General features: G+C 36.8%; 1 protein-coding gene across 2 annotated transcripts in view; it reads right to left on the bottom strand.

The window, feature by feature from the left end:
* The window catches only part of LOC131429623 (glycogen synthase kinase-3 beta), a 109,553-nt gene that overhangs the window by 46,630 nt on the left and 43,832 nt on the right, over positions 1–19,091 (bottom strand). The window lies entirely within an intron of this gene.

Here is a 19,091-nt window from a genome sequence, read left to right as displayed (position 1 = left end):
TAAGCAAATAGTATAGCATCGAGCTACTATTGGTTAACTATTCAGAAATTAAATAAGCATGATTATTAGTATTGTAATCGCCTTCTATCAGCCCTATATCAGCATGCCAAAAACTCATCTGTTGTGATTCGAACAGAAATAAATATTTTTATTTCACACTAGCCTCAAATAAACATGTGTAATGGTTTCAAATAAACAACCAAGTTTGCCAAAAGTGACATTCAAGTGACCTTGAGAGTGCCTAAAACGTTTGACTGGGTTGTTATTTAAAACATACGCAGCAAGAAAAAACACTATGAAATTTAAAGGTGGAGGAAATCCACACAATTGATTCGTCAAATGACTGAAATTTATAAGAATAACTTAAATTTGTGTCAAACATACTCAACCTTTCACGTAGTTGTGAAGAAATATGCGTTTCACCACTAAAACCAAATGTAAGAATGCATGAAACATTAAATGTTAAATCAACTGTGAAAATGTTTTATTTTTGACACTCGAATATGTCGGACTCAGAGGACCTAAATTTACATAAGTTATCTAAGTGTGTAGTTTCATTCGCAAAAAGGAAAAATATTCCAAGCTATCTCGAGATTTTTTTCAAAAAGTTATAGACAAAAATAACTATTATTGTGGCACATTAGCAAATTGAAATAAATAAAAGAAATACAATAAATAAAACAAATGAATATAATAAATAAAATAAAAAATATACATAAAATAAATAAAATAAATAATATACGTAAAATAAATAAAAAAAGGTAAATAACATAAACCAAACAAATAAAATTTAAAAAAGTAAATTACATACATAAAATAAATAAAGTGAATAAAAGTTTGTGTTAGGCATAGATCATATTAGGTCATAATAGGTGTAGGTATAACCTCAAAAAAATGTGTAAATTTACGTCTTCTGGCTCATTTTCACGCTTGAAAGGTTAGGTATGTTTTTAATACATATTTGAATCATTTGTTTAAAATTCAGTCATTTTACCTATCACGTTTTATCATACGTGGATTTGCGTACTCTGTAAATTTGATATTTTTTTCCTGTAATGGAGTAAAATATTTCTTATGAAAATAATAACGAATTCTTATCGTGATATACCAAGTAAAGACGAATTTATGTACACTTATTTACTTCATAGGGTAAATTTGTTTAAAGTTTCTCTTCAACTACGTTTAGAAAATCTAAGTTTTCATATTTTTGACCAAAATTTCTCAACTATACAATTATCGAACTGTTTATGGTCGATGAAGTTCTAATTTCATTTTAGATCTAGTCAGTCCCACAATCGCAAGCAACATTCAAAACTATTCGCATTCATCGACTCATTCTTCATCTTCATTGTGGGATATTTTCTCACTGCCGTTAAAGAATGTTTCAACTTTCACGAATCTTTCATTGTCATTCGGTGCACATTTTCGAAGCTATCATTACCTGGGCTTAATTTCTTTTTTAAAGATTTTTGTTCAAGAGCAAATAGATAAAAAACAGATTTTGGGACCTTAAAATATCTCGAACATTAAACATCAGTCTAGAAAGAGTCGATGGTTTTTATAACGATCTTTAAGAACTTTTAAGACAATAGACTGGGGAAACATTTTGTGTTGATTTTATGTGTTTTATTTAGTAATGAAAGTCTCAAAAGACACAATTTTTTAATTTTAATAATACAAACAAACTGAGTAAATCATTTAGAAGCGTGGAGAAGAGAGTAAGAAGATAAAACGTGTACGAATATTTTGAAAGTAATGAAAATAGTTATTTCAACTATTTTTTACAGTGCAATGTATTGAAAAAGCTTCTGGGCTCTTAATTAGTAAACAGTGTTCTCAGCCACCACCATTGAGAAAGGACGATTACCTTCGAATTTCATCCTAATGAAGGCATCAATTTCAGTTATCAAATTTACGGAACAGATTATTGGGTTTCTGGTATTCGAATCCGGATCGGATATAAGCAGAAATTTTTAATTTTTAAACATGTAAGGACCGGGTTCGGATTCAAAAATTTGCACATTAAGATTTGGGTTCAATTACCCGAAACCTCACAGGGTCACGTTGGGATAGATTTTAATTTTTAATCGTGTACGGGTTCGGTTTGGGTTCAAGAAGTTTTTGTTTCAAGGATGGATTCGGATACAGATGAAAACTTTTATTTTTAATCAGATACGATTAAATCGGGTTCTGGTTGGGCTTAAGAATTTGCATACCCGGACTTCTTTTGTGAATTTTGAGCATTTTCGCTGCATTCACGTTCTGCGTTAAAAGATTGAAGTAAAACCAAAATCCTCTCTCTCGAACCCACGCCGGAAAAGTTGCTTCATCCGAGAAAATCGTTTCCGGCCAATCGATTCTCATGGCTTTTTTTCCTATCGTAGCTTGGCTTTCTGTAAGTGTGCACAAAAAGACAATTTCACTTCGCTTTCACATCTCATCCAAGTCAGTCGATAAAACAAAACCGCTTACGTTCGGGACAGAAGAAACCAAGTATTGTGTAGTGAACAATAGAACGACCTCGAAATGAGTGAACCAAACGAACAAAAGCTACCGCCGACACGAAAGAATACAATTGTTGTTGACTTCAGGCAGTGCAAAATTCGACCTTCGGTACGTGAACTTGAAGATTTGCTTAAGGAGCAAATGCATCTTGACATTAAACGTGTGCATTTACTTCAATGCAATAAGACGAATAATGTTGTTTACATCCAGTTTTATAAAGAGTTGGATGCAATTCAATTCACAAAAGACAATAACAATGTGCACTATATGGAGCACGAGAACATTAAGTACAACATTCCAGTATATATGGAAGATAGTGCTATAGAAGTGCGTGTGCATGATCTTCCCTCAAGCGTCACCGATTCTTATATTCGTAAAACTATGTCCCAATACGGAGAGATTCTCTCTATCGAAAAAGAAAAGTAGAAAAACTCTTTCCCCGGTATTCTAAATAGCGTACGTTTGTTACGCATGCGCTTGAAGAGGCCTATACCTTCTTATATGACTTTCGGTCGGGATACAAGAGTCCCGTGCAAATCACTTGTTACCTATGACAATCAGATGGCCACATGTCAATATTGCCAAAAAGCTGTCCACTACGGTAAGCCATGTGATAAACTGGCCAAGGAGACAACCAGACCAAAGGACAACGGTGCTTCCTTCACACCAACCCCAAGCAACCCCAGTACACCTGTGACAGCCACCAACAACAATGAAGCATCTCCTTCTACGAAACCATCATCATCCCCTATATAACAAAGTACACCAGCTGCAGTTAACAACTTACCCGCATCTACAGCAACTAGCAACGAAAAGAAGACGGAAATCGACAACAATATCATCGATTCGGCAATGGACGACGAGACGAACCACGAACGAAGTGCCCCTCAATCCTCGCAGGAGGGAAATGGAAGCTCCTTTCCCCCTAGAAAAAGGGTGACAACGAAATCCAACTCAAAAAAAAAATAATAAAAAAAATCGGCTCAATCGGCCACGTAAAGCTTGTACGCAAATATAGGCCTGAATAAAAATAAAAATCTTTTAAATAAAAAAAAGACAATTTCAATGCACTTTCCGCACACGGAATTTATTTCAACAAACGGCTGCTCTCTCAAAAGCTTCGAGTGACACTGAGGAAAAAAGCAGCTGCGTCCTAATGGATTCCACAGTGAACAGTAGATTAGAGTTTTTTTTTAATTTGATTATCAAAAATCTTGCCTCCTTTCTTATGGAGTAAACTGTACATATCCATATATTTTAGAGTTTTTGGGAACGGTTTCCAATTATCCATTGACTCAGCTTATCAAGACAACTGACAGGAAAGATGGTTTAATACAATTATCAAAGGGGCCACATAACTTTCAAATGATTCAAATAATAATCGAATAATCGACGAATAATGGAGAAAAAACGGATCGAAGACACTGGGTATTAGTAATTGTTACTTGTGACATGGAGCCATGTGCAAATAGAATCTAACAGACAGTACATAGTGTACATGTACGGTGCTCTGATTCATCAGGTAACGTAGGAAAAGTTTACTGATGACGACTTTGAATTGTTAAAACAAAAATTGAATCAAGATGTAGTATTTATGTGAAGTATTTGTGTAGTATTTTTTTCACAAATACCATTTTATATGCATCTTTTTTGAAAAAAAAAATTTTGAATATTGTATTTTTTTATGACACAAATATTCCATACAAGAGTTTCGAATTATAATTGTACTTTATTAATTCTGTATTTCGTAGAATTTTGATCGAAAGTAAACTCTACAGACAAAATACATTACTAGTCATGTTTGGATACAAAGTAAAACCAAAGACGAACCAGACTCCGGCTGTTAGTCTGTCAAATAAAGGAAACTGAACTAAACTACTTAGCAAAACCTCAAACTTTCTGTGTAGACAAAGTTTGCAGCTGATTTTTCGATACGAGGCCATTGCATGGCAAAGTGTTTTTTTTTAATTCCACTTATTGTTTTAACAGTATTTCAAAATTTTACTTTTACAGGTAAAAGTGCTTATATGAGGCTTCAAAAAATATTTTATTCTTTTTATTTTTTCAATATTGCGGCTCTGAAAACAGCTGCTCAAGCTCATTCGATTAGGTGTCATCACTTCTTGGAAGCCAATCATCGGAAAGCAAAACGGAAAACGTATGTTTCGTATTCTGTGTCCAATTGGCTATGGTCGGAGCTAGAATGAACAAGTTCCACCGAGAAAAAACAAACTGGTGGCCATTTTTTGATTTTCGACCCAGTGTTAATTTTTTTTAAATAACAATGAATATTTCATGAACATGAACTTAGCGACAACACCTCTCGCCGATGATAACGCAAATAGGTAAATAATTTGTTACTAATTAGTTACAGTAGTTTTGAATTTGTTGCTCTTTTTTTTTGTACTTCGGTAAGTTCATATTAAGTTAACAAAGCACCCCTCCGAAATCAACTTGAATACATTAGTTGCAAATTAGTTACGGTAGTTTTGAGTTTGTTGCAATTTTTTTAATTATTGATTTTAGCGAAATACTCAAAAACTGAAAAAAAAATCATTAGAAACCACCGATCCACTGCGTTACAATTTGTTTTCAAGCTTATTTAGAAAAGGTACATTGTTAACTTCATATGAATATTGCGAAGTACTCAAATAAATTAAAAAAATTTAGCAACAAATTCATAATAACCGTAACTGATTGGCAACTTATTAGTAACAAACTATCCACTGGGTTTCGATTTGTTTCCTAACTTATTTGGGAGAGGTGCTTTATTAACTTCATATGAACTTAGCAAAGTACTAAACAAAATTTAAAAAAATTGAGCAACAAATTTAAAATTTCCGTAACTAATTTGCAACTTACTAACAACCACCTATCACGGCTGCTCGGCCATCCATGGAAGTTGACCATCAATGTTAACTTCCCTCTCTGAGCAGCCTAGATAGCCGTGTAGTGTCGGTAGCGGTTTCCCAACTGCTAAGAATAACGCTACGGTCCACCTGTACCGGTGGTATAAGTCCACCAAACAGGTAAGCCGTGTGGCATCCGGCGGAATTATTTTTTACCAAGAATTGATCCACTGGTTTCCTATTCCATGTCGTAAAAGGCCACAAAAATAGGAACTCCTAAGTCAAGGTGTATTTCCGTGCCGATGGCTGAATGGCTGCAGGAGGTTAAACATTGCAGTCGTGAACGGAATATCTTGGGTTTTTCCCTTACTGGATACACGCAATGCTTAGCAATCAACTTCTTTGATCATCGCTTCGGCGGGCCAGAGATTAGAAAGCTGAGTGTCTGTGGGTGTCCTCAAGGTGGTGTACTATCCCCACTTTTATGGAACCTAGTCGCTGATAGTTTGTTAAGGAAACTTAATAACCTTGGATTTCCGACTTATGGTTTTGCCGACGATTATCATATATTGATGACCGGTATAAGCATTAACACTCTCTTTGATTTAATGCAGCAAGCCCTGCGATCTGTTGAACAATGGTGTTGTCAGGTTTGGATTATCTGTAAATCCGGGCAAAACATCAATGGTGCTTTTCACTCATCGTAGGATAATTACAGGAGCTCGTCCGTTGCAGTTCTTTGCTTCAGGGGTCACTGTGGTCGATCAAGTTAAATACGTCGGGGTTATTCTTGACTCAAAACTGAATTGGTCTGCTCACATTGATTTCAGGATTAAAAGAGCTTGCATGGCTTTCGGCCAATGCAGACGAGCTTTTGGAAAATCATGGGGACTCAAACCCAGATATATTCATTGGATCTACACAACTATCGTTAGACCAATTTTAGCATATGGATGTCTTGTATGGTGGCAGAAAGGAGAAGTCGCGACAGTTCAGTCAAAGCTAAATCATCTCCAAAGGATGGTCCTAATGGCGATGACAGGAGCATTCACGACAACTCCTACTGCTGCTCTAGAGGCGCTACTGTGCATTAAACCACTATATGTGTTCCTAAAACAAGAAGCATTATCTTGTGCATACCGTCTTAGGGTTACAGGGCTTTGGAACAGTAACCCATTAGAATATGCTACCAGTCACACTCGCTTGTGGTCTCAAATGGTTCCGTGGGATGAGTATTTACTCGCTCCTAGTGACCTAACTCTCACATGCAGTTTTCCTTTTAAAACATTCAAAGTGAGCTATCCTCTTCGTTAGGAATGATTGTCTGGTTGTCTGGAACGACAACTTGATGAACACATAGTTTGTTTTACGGACGGTTCTCTGTTGAATGGTCGTGCTGGTGCTGGTATCTACTGTCGTGAAATAGGCTGGAGCAGTCTCATTCACTTGGTAGATACTGTACTGTGTTCCAAGCAGAAATCTACGCAATTCTGTGTGGAGTACAATCGGCACTTCAGCAGAGGATCTGTGGTAAACGTATTTATTTTTGTTCCGACAGTCAGGCAGCCTTAAAAGCACTTAGTTCGAATGACTCACGGTCGAATCTAGTGATCGCATGTCGAACTCAAATTGAAGACCTCAGCATTTCAAATGCTGTTTACTTCTTATGGGTACCCGGCCATTCTGGTATTACTGGAAATGAATGGGCTGATGAGTTGGCTAGAGCTGGTGCAACGAATGATTTCGTTGGTCCTGAACCAGCTTTACCACTTTCAACTAGTTGGATAAAGCACAAGATACGTTCTTGGGCTGCATCCAAACATGCCAGCTACTGGCGCAGCTTGCAAACTTGCGCTCAGACAAAAGCATTTCTACCAGATTTAAATCTGAAAATGTCAAAGTGTCTACTGCATTTCTCCAAGTATCATTGAAGTATTCTGGTCAGAGCTCTGACTGGACATTGCAAACTCAATTATCACATGGCTACTATTCAACGTGCTGAGTATTATTCGTGTGATTTGTGTGAATGCGATTATGGTACTTCATATCATCTGATATGTAACTGTCCCGCATTGACGCAGCTACGTATCCGGGTTTTTGGTTCTCCATACATGGTTGAGTCTGTGTATGCGGAGCTAAAATTGAAGGATATTCTCTCGTTTCTCACCCAATGTGGTAAGGAGCTATAGTCAGAAGGGTTCATCGTTCTTCCTGGAGTGAATGAATCCCTTCTGTATTCACCTTAAATAGGGTTTGGCAGATTGTTTGGCAGATTGTTTGGCATCCTCTGGGGGGTACCGCATTTACTTCTGCTCGTACATACTGCGAGTCGTTCTGCATTCTTCCGGGAGTGCAGAATGGTGTCGCTTTTGTAAGATCTCTAAATCCTCTCGGGGGTTGGAGGTTTTATTAACAGCAGACTGTTCGGGACCTCGTAGAGGTTCAGAATTTCCTTCTGCTTCCACTAAATGTGATCCTCAGCAGATTGTTCAGCATCCCTTAGGGGTGCAGAATTTACTTCTGCTTTTATGTGTTTTTGTGTCGTCAATTTTTCCCATCCTCCTAGTTCAACCCTTACCATTTCCTTTCAATCCTTCCCTCTTATATATCGGGAACATGATGCTAAAAACAAATCGATGGCAAGGCACAAATCTCCAAATATCAAGGGGAACGTGCCATTTGAGCCAATTTGTTCTGATTCCTGATAACAAAGCACCCCTCCGAAATCAACTTGAATACATTAGTTGCAAATTAGTTACGGTAGTTTTGAGTTTGTTGCAATTTTTTTAATTATTGATTTTAGCGAAATACTCAAAAACTGAAAAAAAAATCATTAGAAACCACCGATCCACTGCGTTACAATTTGTTTTCAAGCTTATTTAGAAAAGGTACATTGTTAACTTCATATGAATATTGCGAAGTACTCAAATAAATTAAAAAAATTTAGCAACAAATTCATAATAACCGTAACTGATTGGCAACTTATTAGTAACAAACTATCCACTGGGTTTCGATTTGTTTCCTAACTTATTTGGGAGAGGTGCTTTATTAACTTCATATGAACTTAGCAAAGTACTAAACAAAATTTAAAAAAATTGAGCAACAAATTTAAAATTTCCGTAACTAATTTGCAACTTACTAACAACCACCTATCCACTGGTTTTTTTTTGTTTTCAAGCTTATTTGGGGAGGTGTTTTGTCAACTTCAAATGAACTTATCGAAGTATTCGAAAAAATAAAAAATAAAAAAATTGAGCAACAAATTCAAAATTACAGTAACTAATAAGCAATAAATTATTCACCTATTTGCGTTATCATTGGCGAGAGGTGCCTCGCAAAGTTCATATTCATGAATAGTTTTGGTTGTAGTTCCGACCATAGAAAAACATCTAGCGAGTTAAAGGACGTTTGGTTCATGTTGATACGTGGAATAGTTTTGGAATACGAGCGACACCCTGTTTCGAGATAAAACCGATCAAAATTTTTGTTCGTGACTAAACGTGCCTGGGCCCGGGCAGCATCGCCTATTTGTATACCAACTCTTCAATCGCGCGTACCTTCGGGACTAATTCTACATTATTTCTAAGAGTATTTTCCAGCAATCTACGATTTTTTCCCTCGATTTTTTGCATATTGTTTGGAGGAACCTGAATTACAAAACCGTATTTGGTGCTTAGTGATTCAAGATGAATTGCTACGTGGCACGGTTAGTTCAATTTTAACTGCTATGCAATGACGAATTGAAGACAAAACTTGCTGGAAAAACAATTTTTTATTTGATCGAAGTTTTTGAATATATTCCCATTTTTTAGAATTTTAGAGACATTTTATTTGAAAACGGGTGCCATTAATTTGTGTTCTGTTCAACAAAATTCCTCTACTTCAACACATGAACTGATTTTGCGCCGTTCATTTCACCAGTCACCTAAAATATGTAACATGCTATGCCGTACGGCACCAAAATCGATTCTCTCCGCGAGGGCTTTGAAAGCAGAAGCAACCTTGTGGTCTGAATAATTAATAATCCGGCGCAAATCTCTAATAGCGTTAATAATAAATATAAAAGTCAGAGGCAAGAAAAATAAAAACGCTTTGAAATAACTCTAAAAAAAAAAGAGGAAGTCCAGCGCAGCACGTATGCAACCTTGAGCAGCGTTTCGATTGAGTGCAAAATGAGATACAATTCAATTCACAACCCTACACGAACGACACCCAATGAATCACCAAAGACGGAACCATCGCCACTTGCAGCGGGAAAGTTTCTACAGAAATCAGAGCATGTTGGGGCGGTGGTTGTTTTGTTGTGGCATCCTACTAACCTGTCACACCAAAACAGCGTTCGGCTTCCCTCGAATGCATCGTGCGAAAAGCTAAAACCCACCAGCTCTTGTTCGAGAGCAACCACTTGCCTGTACCCACTTGACTTCAAAAAAAAAAAACCTCGAGGATCTCCTTGTTGAGTATAAACAACAAATCGAATCGGCAATGAACTAATTTGTTTTACAATCAATCAGTATGTGGTGACAACTCGTTTAACACACTTAGGAGTGACCTTGTAATCGATCCGGATGAAAACATAAATGCAATTGCGTAGTCAACGGAATCGAATAATAGCCGGCAGGTAATTTTAGACTTCGGGAAATGCGGGGTTATAATTTCACATTCAAAGTGAGTGAGTGCGGGAAATTCATTTCCATTATCAGGTAGCTGCTATCCCACACAAAACACTGGAATTGATTGATTGATGCCTAATTAACATAAAGTGAAGTGCGAACGTTAAAAGCCAATCAACTTGACTTGATGAATTAAATAAATATCAACCTTCGCCCGGTAGCCGTTTCAATTTATTGACACCGGAGAGATAACATTGCAAATAAGCGATTATCAAAATTACGGAAAATCATATCCGAGATGCTCGAATCATCTCCAACCTGTGGAACCGCTCTGCCATTAAACACAGCTTGGAGATGTGATTTTTTTAAATCTCTGAGTAAAAACTCATATTCGAGTGGTTTGCTTCATCGATTTTAATTAAGATATAAAGAAAATGAAAATTATAGAATGATAGTACTCAAGGGAGAGCAAGGATAGTAAATGGTAAAAGACGTTTATCACTACTTTCCGACATACCAGAGACTTGGGTGATTCGTATTGTTCAGATGCCTAAGCCCAACTCCTCTGGTAGAAGGTAAAAGTTAAGTTACTAGAAGATTTCTGCTTGCTTAAATGACCCTCTGTCACGTCTCACTTTTCTGTTCTATATTTTCACATCCTTGCTCTCCCTTGAGTACTATCATTCTATAATTTTCATTGTCTGTTTCTACAAAAAAAATGGTCTCTGGTTAGGAGAATATCGCAAAAAGAAAAAAAGAAATATTGACTACTAAACTTAATCGTTAAAAAAGAAAAAGAGTAAAAGATAAAAAGAAATTAACATGGTTGGTGAGTTTCTATTTCAACATCACTTCCTTCATGGCCTAATACCGAAAGTAACATTCACTTTCATACACCGTTGTCGACTCCCACCGTATAGAAGCATTCTAGATTTTAGTTAATTAGCAGTATTTGATTTTTTACAATAATTATCGCGAATACTAAAACTAAAGAGTTTACATTCGATCTACAAACATAGTGAACCAATATTTTTTACATCAAAACGTCTTACTTCATCATGGAAAAATTCTGAATAGTGAAGAATTGAAAATTAAATATATAATTTTCATGTAGCACCATTGATAGTCCAGTTTTTGCAATGACTGAGTGGAAACATATATTGGAGGAGCTAAATGAATGAAAAACTTAACAGAAAAGATGATTTTTTTCGGAAAAAGATACGCTCAGAGACAGAATTCGAGCCTGCGTTCTTATGCATTCCGTGCATACGCGCAACCATTTCGCCACCCCGAACCTTGTAATAGACACAACTCTAAAACTTGGTTAGGCATGATAGAACGTACATCTGAGTGGAAACAGTCATTGTAAAAACTGAACTTAGTTATGGCGGCTTTATGTCAAACCAACTAAAATTAATAAACCATTGATAGTGCCTTTCTCTTGTCATTGTTCATTGAACTAATTTTTGACACAAATTTGAGTAGATCTAATAACTTCAGATAGATTCGGGTTAACAAAACTGTGCTTGGTGCGGTTTGGTAGTTCAACATGAATTGCTATGTACTGATGAGTCGAAGACGAAACGAAAAATAAAAAAGGTCATGTGCTATTAGTACAAACCGGTGACTTGTAACCAAGCTCCTAAGTTATTACTAGCTGATAACGACGTATGACGTAATTTTTTTTTTTGCGTTCGAGACTTCATTAGTAAAGGCACTATACTGTCTGCCTAGAGATTGATTCTGAACTGCTGAGTGGCGTGGCAGTTGAACATGAATTACTATGCACAGAGGCATCGAAGAAGAAACGCCAAAAAATGCTTTAACACTTACGCCGTTTTTTCGGTAACATTTCAATCCAAAACCGAAAGTGTGACTACACTGTGGCTTTAAAATGAACCCAAGTTCAATCATCTCTGGACAAACTGCGCGAATAGAAAAGAAGTGCGGTTTGTCGGTTAGGCCACTTATAGGCGCCTAAGATTGTTGAAATCGGTTTAGCTATTTCCAAGAAAAAAGACCGGAAAAATGGTGTGGTTTGTCGGTTATGTCATCTATAAGATTACATTTCCCAAACTAGCAATGTTCACCATAATCCTTCCTAAATTGATCAATTATCGAAATCTTTTCAACAATCTTCGAGAATATCCAGCCGATAGTAAAATTTGCGATTTGTCGGTTACGACATTTATACCATCAATCTCAGTCTGAAATCTTAGTCTGAAACGTGGAGATTTAGTGTCATCTTAAATTTTTTTTCAAATCGGCTCTGGGACTTTTGAAAAAAGTTAACTCTGTTAAGATTTAAGAAATCAAAAAATTGTTTTTGATGCCAAATGTCTTAGAATTGCCTGAATTGTTGAGATCTCTGATGTCGATTCGAAAATTTTTTTATGACAATATCGACTCTGGGACACCAGATCTCGACGTTTCACACAATTCTATGATAATTAGCATAAAAAAATTCTCTATTTCGAAAATCTCAAGTCCCAGAGTTGAGAACCGCACGCATCGGACCTATCCAACGGACATCAGCTTAAATTTAAGTCTCCTCAGTCTCTCTCCTCCTCTACATATCTCTCTCTCTCCATCACCCCACAAATAACAAATAAAAAATGTAAAACCTCTCTCCCACCCCACAGCCATTAGTATATAAGTTCCAAAATGAAATGTAATTAACTGCGGAGGGTTGCACATAAGTCCTCTGCTCCGAATGTGACACTTCTTCGGGTTTCGGGCGATTATGGGTTTTCTGCTTCCATGTGAAGATCTTATCCGGGTTGATTATCCTCTTAACGCCAGTCCACTTTAAAATTCGGACACCAAAATAACCGGTGTCTATTCCAGAATAATGTAATGCTATACACTCAAGTCTCTTTTTATGCGTTTCTTTATAAGACTTTTTTATGGGAATTTTAAAGTTATTCGGTTTTCATACGAATTTTCAAAGTTATGTGGTACGTGTACCCCACATAATCAAAAACTTCACTGAAGTCTTTGATGCGTTTCTTTATGCGAGATACACTCGCAGTGACGATTCTCCATCTTCTCTAAGAATCATTGACACCATTTTGCTTTCTTTATAGTTTTGAAGAGTTTCCGCTTAACTTAGGTTTCAGTACTTATCGTTTGTTTAAAGTCCTGGACAGTTTAGTGAATTGTCCTTTTTTTTGGGACGTATTTAACCTCATACGCACAATTGCCTCATTCGGCATAGTGACATCAGGCCAAATCTTCCCAAAACAGAGCAGGAGATTAATGTATTAATATAACACTATAACACTTCATTTAAATTTATTGTGTGATTTGACTGTGCGGGTTTCGTTCTGGATTGAGGAGAACATTCCCGGGAGCGCCGCCTCGGCTAATAGCTGCTCGCTTATTTAAAAAAAAATCGAAGGGAGGGGGGGTGCTGGTAAAATATAGAACGATCGATATTATTTTATGTTTAAAGATGCTTTCTTGTAAATGTTGGCCGCGACTCCACTTTAGATATATTGTCCGGTATTTCATGAATAAATGCTTCAATATTTGCTTTCAGTCCCACAACAAATAGTCCACGGTTGTTAAATCTCTCGCCATTCACACTAACGTTCCGCCCATCGTCGCTTTTGAAGAAGCACGGTGACGCCGGTTGACTTGAGAGGTGACGCCGGTTGACGGCACAGCAACTTAGGCTATATTGCCAGTTAATTTTCGTTTATGAGCTTCCTTTTCACTGGACCACAAGTGAAAATCTCGCTACGTCGAGTCGCTAAAGTACGGATAAAAATTCTTTCTCTCTCGCGAAATATTCTAATTTTCACCGCACTAACACTATACAACGTGCTCACCCGTTGAGAGATTCACCGGAAGTGAGAATCATGATTAAATAAAAAAAAAAACTGAGCACTGAGTTTGACAATGACACAAGACACGATCCACTCGTAATCTACCAAAAAAAATACCTCTTATTTTTTCAATTTACATAGAATGAAAGAACGACTACTTCTTATAGCAGAATTGTCCAGTTCTAAGCGATTCTTCAAAATGAACAATTTTGCCCATCTTCAGTAACAATTAAACTTTTAGATTTTCGACTACTACTACATATGGCCTACCAAATCTAATGCTTCTTCGGGAATTTGGGCACCTGCTTTGTCCTGAAATCCACGGCAACGACCTTCCTTCCCATTGTGATATAAAAAATCAGACCCGGAAGCTGTTTAAGGGCTGAGGCCAGTAGGTCACGTAAAACCACGTGGCTCGCTGTGCGTATTACATTTCTCTCCATGCTCTCTAGCAAACGTGCAAAATGACTCTCGATGTGGCCGGGTGGCCAAGAAAGTTTTGATATTTTCGGTTACAAGTTTGACTACATTACATAAAATCCAAGAAAGCTACCGCTTGTTTGGCAGCCTTTTGGAGCCGATTTTATTTCTCTCTCATGTTTCGTTACGTTACCAGGGAACTAAAATGGCGCCGCCATAGAAATCGACTTACCTTCACAAAAATAACATTCACTTCATTTTTATCGCGACAACATATATGTTTTTATGGACTAATCTAATCTAAATTTAATTATCTTGACATTGTCAGGATAGATTTTTGATCCATGCTTTTGAAGGCGAGATATTCAATAAACAAGTTGAAAGACGGCGTTTTCAGCTATGCAATTCTTCCTCCAGAAAAAAGACTTTCCCGACTGCACTGACGTGTCTAAGACGAAGCGTAAAGAAAATTGAAGAATTTTAGTTTTTCAAAAAAATCGGTGTAAAGCTTCTTAGAACAACTTTTTGCAGTAAAGCACATTTTCCACTTCGTATGACTTCAGTGTTTGTCTCTGCTTTTTCTTTTTGTACGTATGACTCTGACTTCCCCAACTTTGTGAGCAATATTTCAATAAGCAGAATTTCGATTTTCGTAATTCCACTTGATTCGACATCATTGTACTGAATGTAACAAGAATGTAAACATGTATCACTTCTTACCGTTGGCAATCAACGTACTCGACAAAAACGAATTGATTAAAGTGAGTTTAAAATATGTTTGTAGAATTTTGTATTTATGTAAATTTTTGTACCTTCTTTTTGACAATAATAAAAACACAACTTTACAGTTTCCCTTGAAAAAGGCCATCAAAAACGGCCAAAACGTCGGGCAATTTAACAATTAAATCGTTTGCCTAGTGATTTGGGACTGAGAAAGCCGTCAATACTTTTATAAACTCATCTTCCAGTCGTTACAATTAACATACATGTATCACGAAATATGGTGGAGAGGCTCCGCTGTCGTTTAAGTGAAAAGTTTCAGCGAACTACACTAAAAGAAACAAAATTTGTGTGAAGACAGACTTTATCGGAGAAAAATCTGATCTGAATCCCAGCTATCGTCGAGAAAAGAAGGAAAACATAACAATGGGGTAATTAAATCAAAGTTTTCTCTTTATTACAGATTGACAAGTTTAGATCAGATAGATTACATGATAATGGTCATAATGACACAACAACCAGAGCAAGATGCGCTACCGAATCGAACATTATGACAGCCGTTCGGACGAAACGAATAATTTTCAAACAAAGCTAGTCATTTGCATACTGCCATTATCATTATTAAATTTCCTGTGCTACGTATGCGCTAATGACACTGTCAGCAAACATCAACGTTTCTGCTTCCGAGTAAATGGTTCGATGTCAAAAAGTTACAACCGATGTAGTTTACAGTCTGTTAATCAAATCAAGTGTGTGTTCTGTGAATTACCCATGAAACAGCCGGTACACGAAATATCACTTCAATTCACCCGTGCGAGAAAGTACCCTTCAAGGTCAATGCCGTCCGTGGGAGGGATCGGGAATTCCGCTTTCGGTGAAAATACCAATTATCCTACCGGTAGTAGCATTGATGGACATGGACATGGTCTTAACACAGTCCCATCAGCGTACGTATCAATCGCTATCCTGCCATTTGGATGCCATAGAAAATACAACACAACAAAATAATCCCAATTTGATGGAATTTGAGCCTAGCGCGGGAACGGGGATTTTATTATTGTAATCGATTTCCGCCGAACCCTTTTTTTCGAGCAAATCTGCCAGGGCAATTCGACTACACCCTCCGGTTGAAATGCGAAATGGATCGATGGTTATGTTTATGGGAATTTTTTTTATTTGCTGGAATCCGGCGTAAAATCTCCGGATTCAGCTTTAAGAGGGCATACTGTTGGAAATGTTTCGCTGAAAGTAGGTGATTGCCAGAGCCTGACACTTAATAATTCAGCGAAATTCTCGGTACAAGGACGAAACATGGTATGAATGCAAACATACAGATCTACTAAATTATTTAATGGAGCACTAAAATAGGTAACGGTTTGGTTGTGCTTCTGCTACAGTAGTAATAATTCGTGTTCTTGTACCGGAATGCATTTGCAAATCATTCAAACTGGTTCGTATGTTATGAGCTTAATCCACAAGCTCGACTTGATGTCTTGTAGTTATGGAGCACGGTTATATGACAGTTCGAATGCTACCGCAAGCTAAGATAGTTATGACCAGTTCAAATTATTAATAGCAAAGGCAAGACACCGAAAGTAAACAAAGCGCTTGTTTGGCATGTTGTTGTCCATAGGAACAATGAGACACCCATCGGTGTAGTGTCACAGGTCGTTCATCGGAACTACTGTAGAACAGTACAGAAACTTCATACGACGAAACCCGGTGTCTTGAAGGAATGATCCGACCGAAATACACAGTCACATCATTTTGTGTGTGTCTGTAACTGATAACATTTCTGTTTTAGCTGCTATCGCCCGGTATGTTCCCACCAATACAGTGAAACAAGTTCTTTAGACAAAACTGTCCATTTGAATAGGCCCCGATCGCTTTGCGGTACTGTTTGTGGCATTGTGGGTTGACGTATGTAAACCGTACTCCGCACGTCACTGTCAATTATTTGCATAGGCGAGCGCGTCAATAAATAAGCTGTTTTCAGCACAGTTTGTTGTTTGTGTTTACAAGCAATCTTTATTCATGAGAGATACTGTCGAAACTTTTGCGGTAGGAGGACATCACTTGGTTTCGTGGTGGTTACAAAAGAAACATACATTAACAGACAAACGGTCGGAGTTAAGTCAAACAATCATTATCTTTTCAGTAATCATTCATACCTAATCTTTCGTAACTATCACTGCTTCCGAGAAATGTGGAACGTAGCTGAGGGAAACTGGATCATTGAATGGTAAAGAAATATACTACTCACAAGTTTCACCTTCCGGTGAATATATTGATAACGTTTAATGTATTGGTGCCACGAGCAAATATCAACGCTTCGGCCGTACATTTCGAAAGGTACAAAGTACACAGTTGGCTTCGTTTTGTTGAATAGCGAACAATCGGAGCAATACATATATTTCTAACGAATGAATTGACTAGGTTTTTTTTGCATAACTTTTTTTGTATCTTCGACTTTTCTGTGTACCACAGTTCGAAAAGAACTACTAGTGCAAGTTAGTAATTCAAATTGAATTGCTATAAAAGACTTTTCTTCAGTAACACAATTATCATCAAACAGCTAGTGTTTATTTGGTGACAATAAACCTTTCCGTACCACAACAAATTGTGATGCCAGAGGAGAGAGTAACGTTAACTTCTGCGTAGTGGTTCTGATTGAACCGCTATGCACAAAAGAATCGGAGACGAAATAAAAAAAAATAATTGTGTGCTTCAGGTGAATCAGAAAGAAAATTCACGCATGCAGATAATATTCTACGATTTTTTTTATCCAGACACAACTTCTACCAACTTTATGATAATTTCCGATAAAGTCAAACCAAAAAATCTCGAAATCAATTTTTGACAGAAGCGGAAGGTGAATTAATCTCTTGCGTTTCTTCAAAAGCGGGTTATTTCACGCGAAAGCCATTTCGTCGAAAGTCGTTTCGCCGAATGCCATTTCACCAAAAGTCGTTTTGCCGAAGGCTATTTCGCCGAATAGGTCATTTCGCCAAATTTCGTTTAACCGAAATAGCCATTTCGTCGAAAGGGTTGTTTTGCCGAAAGAGTGTTTTTGTCGAAAAGGTAGTTTCGCCAAAAGGATGTTCAAATTGAAAATATCGCATAGAGCATTAATATCGATAAATTTTCAAATACGAAAATAAAAAATAAATGCAATATGGTATTGCATTCGAGTTTTGTTTTATACGTGAAAATATTTCTTTTGATGACGATCAGAACTAGTTTTCAAAATGTCAGACAAAAGCAACTGTTCGTATTTAAGTGTCCGCAAGAGCCGAATACAATAAATATATCTGAAATTTTAAATTGGAGATTTATCAGATGAATGAATTTAGATCATCAAATTGAGCGTTAACATTATCATCTATACTTTTTCTTCATTTCGAATCAGGGGCTGGGGTCCACTAGGAGATTGATAGTACCTATCAATCCGGACTGTACCAGCCTAGATGCCGTGTGGAATCCGGCGGAAAAAAATGAACCAAGAATAGATCCACTGGGTTCCTGCTTCCATGTCGTAAAAGGCGACAATTGCAGGAGTTTCTTTTTCCTTTCAGTTATCAGATATTTTCAATGTTTTACTTCTGATTACTCTATTTTACTAAATCATCTCTTTATTCAACCTTTCAATTTCCGTCTAGCTTCGGAGGAAAGTTTTATTAGGAATGATTTCTTCTTCCATGTTATTGATTGTCTTTCAGGATTATAAAATGAATGATAAAAATCAACCATTGCGCAAATCCGTTTATATTACAAAGTTAATAACAGAGATGACAAGTATCGGTATATTGAATACATAGTAAAAAACACTTGATATTAATATTTCAAACAGTAAATTAATATTTTTCTCGGTAGCCGGCTGTCCAGATCAACTAATATAACCAATTAATAATTTTAATAAATAATTAAAATAATAAAGCGGAAATAATAAAGAATCAAGACGCGTGTGAAATCTGTTGACCTTTGTTTGGTGATTTTAAATGATTTTATAATAACTGTTTAGAATATTTCAATGCAATGAATCAACTTTTTTGTCTAAATCCTATTCGCTCGTTTATTTTGTATCACGTAGTTTCATTTATAAAATCGTGCTTAATCCACCTAGCAGTGAGATGATACCTTTTTTTTATCAATCC

Source organism: Malaya genurostris, chromosome 2, assembly GCF_030247185.1.
Source record: "Malaya genurostris strain Urasoe2022 chromosome 2, Malgen_1.1, whole genome shotgun sequence".
Taxonomy (NCBI): Eukaryota; Metazoa; Arthropoda; class Insecta; order Diptera; family Culicidae; genus Malaya; species Malaya genurostris.
The sequence above is the reverse complement of the archived record's forward strand: the minus strand, read 5'-3'. Positions and strand labels throughout refer to the sequence as shown.